The sequence below is a fragment of the Triticum aestivum genome, chromosome 7B (assembly GCF_018294505.1).
Source record: "Triticum aestivum cultivar Chinese Spring chromosome 7B, IWGSC CS RefSeq v2.1, whole genome shotgun sequence".
Lineage (NCBI taxonomy): Eukaryota > Viridiplantae > Streptophyta > Magnoliopsida > Poales > Poaceae > Triticum > Triticum aestivum.
Genome location: NC_057813.1, coordinates 564,223,290 through 564,228,170, shown reverse-complemented (window position 1 = coordinate 564,228,170; position 4,881 = coordinate 564,223,290). Strand labels below are relative to the sequence as shown.

General features: G+C 47.4%; 1 pseudogene; it reads right to left on the bottom strand.

The window, feature by feature from the left end:
* Positions 1 to 2,594: 2,594 nt before the first annotated feature.
* Positions 2,595 to 4,641, bottom strand: LOC123158175 (tyrosine N-monooxygenase-like; annotated as a pseudogene).
* Positions 4,642 to 4,881: the final 240 nt, after the last annotated feature.

Below are 4,881 nucleotides of genomic sequence, written 5' to 3'. Positions count from 1 at the left end.
AAAAAATCACCGTGGGGTGTAGTCTGCCATGGCTCTGGCGAGGTAGGCAGAGCTCCGATGCATGCGAGGTAGGCGTCGCCGTGGTAGCACCCCGTCGCCCCGGTTGCAGCATCTCCCGTGGTCACCGCCCCTCGGTCACCGGCGAGATGGAATGGTCACCGCCCCTCGGTCGTCGGCGAGATGGAATGGTCACCGTGCAGATCCATGGCAGCTTCGAGCGGGGAGGGAAGGCGTGGTGCTGCGATCGGGGGGCGGGGGGGAGGGGAAGGGATGGGGAAGGGGTGGGGAGGAGGGGGCAGAAGAAGAGGGCGGCGCGTGCCCCGGCGAGCTGCGCGAGATGTGGGGGAGCTGCGATGAAGGAGACGCGGGGAAGAGGGAGACCAGCCCAATGTTTCGCCGGTGCCCCGGCTCCAAACGTTTTCCTTTCCGGGAGCTCCTAGTCGGCGCCTTAAGCGCCGGCTAGGAGATCCGGCGCCCACGCGCCCTGCATGTTGGGCCGGCCCACAAAATCGCGTCGGCCAGCGAACTCGCATGGAAAAATCCCAAAAGAATTGTCAGATACAGGAATCGAACTCACGACCTTCATTCCACCTTCGATCTCGCTAACCAATGGAGCTAACAGCATTGAGCGATTTGTAACGGTCTGAAATACCTAATAAAACTGCCGCAGCGCTATTTGTTGCAGATAACCATGTACTGTATCGTTAAAATTTTTGGAAAACAAATTGTGATAAGAAAAGGTTCATGGATTTGGAAAAGGTATCATTTTTGAAGAAAAGTTCATCAACTTAATAAAAGTTCATCAATTTTGAAAAAAAGTTCATTCAAATTGAAAAAAAAATGTTCATGGATTATCAAAAAAAACTACAAAATTGAAAAAAGTTCATCAATTTGAAAAAAAGTTAATCAAATTAATAAAAAGTTTGTTGAATTTAAAAAAAAGTTCATCGAATATGAAAAAAGTTCATCAAATTTGAAAAAAAACTTTAAATATGAAAAAAGTTCATCAAATTTGAAAAAAAGTTCAGTAAATTTGAAAAAAAGTTCATCGAATATGAAAAAGGTTCATCGAATTTGAAAAAATAAGTTCATTAAATATGGAAAAAGTTCATCGAATCTGAAAAAAGTTCAGCGCATTTGAAAAAAAGTTCATCAATATGAAGAAAAAGTTTATGAATTATAAAAAAAATATGAGCCAGGAAGAAGAAAAGAAAAAAAACGAAAAACATAAACGGAAAAAGGAAAAGGAAAAAAAAGGAAAGTTAAACAAAGAAAAAATTTAAGAGGATGCTAGTCACCACGTTGGGCATGGTGGCGTGGTGGTTTGTCTCCGTTAGCAGAGGTGCCTAGTTCGGTCCTCCGCGGGGACGCTCTTTTTTGCTGTCTAGAATACAGAAAGAGAACAAGGTGAGATGGGCCGGCCCAGCTTGGTTGGCTGCAGGCGCCCGTTTGCAAAATACGCATAAACTGGCGCCTGCAGCGCCAAATAGGATTTCCCAGGTTTTCCCTGAAAGAAGAAGAAAGAACACTCCATTTAGGCATTAGTTGGGCCTTGGGCCTTTCTTTCTGTAGCGTCAATGTTAAGTTTTAAGTGATGGTGGGCCGGCTGGGTTAGGGAGTGCACTTTTCAGCAGGAAGACATGGCTTTCGATTGATGCTATACCTGCGCTCGTCGCTTGCAGCAGCGGCGCATCTAGTTCAACCCTAGCTCGATGGCAGACAGGCAGGAGCAACACGCACGGCCAACGGCGGGCTTCCATTGCTGGCGTGCACCGGGTGAAAGCATGGGGTTGGTCTCTTGTTTTCGTTGCTTTGGAGTTTGGATCAGGTACTAATTCGTTCAGTTTGGAAAAGTTGAATCCATGTTAGGTCTAAGTTACAGCTAATTGCTCTGTAACCATTAGTCTTGAATATATACTCAACAACAAACTTCTTATAATTTTGTATAGATTGATTTTAGTTTTCGAGTTGCTAATTATACATTTTATGTGATACAATTTTCTTCGCATGCTATCAAATTTTGCTATATCAAACATTAGGTCCGTCCTCCACTAGGTCATGTGAGCGTAATTTGGCTTGCTTGATGGTAAATGTAATTTGACTTGATCTCCTTTGTGATCATCCACGTTTAGTTGTTTCGAATCAAGGCTTGATTTCTCATGTGTCATGGCCCCTTCGGCAATGTCAAGAGGCCGAGTCGTTGAGATGAGACCGTTCGCAATGACGCGATTTTTTTGACGTTTCTCTAGTGAATGTGTGCTTAGAAATGCTAGGGCCCCATGTTCTTGTTTCGCCCAGGCCCCCCAAAATCTTAGGAGCGGGCATGATTAGATAGGTGGTTGTTTGGCTAGCACGTACTGTTCCAATTCTTTGGACAAGCCTAGGACGATCCAGCAATGCATGAAAGAAACCGTCTCGCTCGTACGTGAAATGAACAAAACCAAAATAGCTAGCATACGATGAAAATCAATCGAAGTGGAACAAAACAAAGTGGAACGAAAATAAAAATATCACCTTCTTTTATTAGTAAGTAGATTCATCAAGAAAATAGCTAGCATACTCACCATGTCGATGATTCATAACTCGTTATTTGCTCAACAATGCATGAGAGGGTAGAGATGCACTGCAAGACGTGGCTCGGCATGTAGCACTAGCGGTTTCTCTATGAAGAGGTCGTGCTTGGACTCGCTAAGATTGATGGCCGACACCCCAACCGGTTTGGTCCAGGTGAAGCCATGCAGGAGCCTGCCGAAGAGCATGACACTCATGGTTGTTCCTAGTGATGCTGCGATGCATCCGCGCCGTCCGGTGCTGAAGGAGATGAACTGCAATTCGCTCTCCGTAAGCACCACATTGATGTTGTCTCCCATATGGCGCTCTGGCTTGAAGTGGAGCGGTTCATCCCAGACGGTGGGGTGCTGGCCCAGGGCCAGCCGGCTGAGGATGACGTGGCTACCCTTGGGCACGCGGTAGCCCGCAACAATGGTGTCGGCAATCGCGACGTGCGGCACGTTGAAGGGAGCGACTGGGTGGAGGCGAAATGCCTCACGTATGCACGCCTTGAGATAGTTGAGCTGCATGATGTCCGACTCTTGCACTAGTCGCTCGCGACCGACCACCTGGTCCATCTCCTCCACTGCTTTGGCTAGCAATTCTGGGTTGTTCACCATCTCCGCCAGCGCCAACTCCACTGCGTTTGACGGGTTATCTATGGCCGCTAATATTATGTCCTGCATGCATTCCATGGAGATAAATGTAAGTTAATACAATTTATTTCTTTGCATAAAGATAGATTACATTGAATAATTGAAATTTTAAACACAATTTAAGTTGAAATCACATCAAAATGGTAGAAAATTATTACAATAATGATATATTTAAACTATCAATTCATAATTTCTTATTCTATTGTTTCCCTTTTCTAACACCTGCCAAATACGGTATAAGATCTATTTAAGAATGTGAGCTATTACCTTTTCTCATGGATGACGTATTACCTTGTACTCCCTCCGTTCCAAATTACTCGTCGTAGTTTTAGTTCAAATTTGAACTAAAACCACGACGAGTAATTTGGAACGGAGGGAGTAGGACTATGAGGCAATTGGTCACTAAATTCAATCTAGGCCCTTGAACCATCTTAAAATTCCTCATTAATTAATATTTTGCTTACCTTGCACTGTGCTTTGACCTCATCGATGCTGAGCAACGTCTTGTCGTCACCGTCGGTGTGCGTGATGAGAACATCAAGGAAGTCCTGGACCCCGTCCTGCCTCTCGCGGCTGTTCCACTGCCTCCAACGCTCTTCAATGACCATGTTGTGCAGTCCATCCACTTTTGTGTTGGCCTCCTTAATAATTTTCTCGTGGCCGTCGAGGTCTAGCCAAGTAGACATGGGAGGTAGTCGCTGACGCAAAATGAGAAGAGGAGCCCTAGGAGGGTGAAGGAAGCGTCCATGTGCTCCACCTCCATCGGCCCCGGCCCGCCGTCCGGCTGAGGCTCCCCGAAATACCGTTGGCCGAAGACAAGCCGGCGGATGACGTTGCCGCAGTAATGCCGCGCGACGTGCCTGACATTGACGTTGGCCCCTAGTCCCGACGTTGAAGATGACCCCTCGGTGGTGAGGTTGTAGATGTAGCGCGTCAAGTTATCAGCTTCATCGGCGCGCTTGTCATGGAGCCACTTGTGGCGGGAGGGGCAGATGATCTCAGAGGTGAGCACCTTGCGCATCTTCATCCACTGGTCACCGAACGGCGAGAGCACAGCGTCCTTGTACCCGCAGCTGATGGCGTCGGAGGCGAAGGTGAGTTGGCGGGACAAGAAGTTCTTGTCCTGCTTCTTGAGCACCTCCCTTGCGATCTTGGGACATGTGATTGGGACGACGTGGACGCCGCCGAGGCGGAAGCAAGCGATGTCGGTGCCCATATCCTTCATCACGCGATGGATCCAACGGAACGCCGGCTTATTGAGCACCATCTCGGGCAGGCTACCCACTAGTGGCCACGACCATGGTCCCGGCGGAAGTAGAAGCGGCACCGTCGCTGATGAGCACGTGCCACTGCGGACCTTGCTCTTGGTCATGGCAAGGTGTATGAGCATTATTACGATGAGCAGCTGGGACACAAAGCAGCAGCAAGCCAACATTGTGGAGACTGCTGCTTGCTGAGTGCACACAGGCTTGCGAGATAGCTTGCCTTGTTATCGTTGCGTTGGGAAGACAACTTTGCTTTAGGTGCTGCTCTGCCCATGAGTGCGAGACCCCTCTTTATATGTTACCTCCGTCCCAAAAAATTGGCTTAGATTTATCTAGATACGAATGTATCTACGTATCTAACACTAAAACATGTCTAGATATACTCCACATGTGTGGATCGTTTACCACAT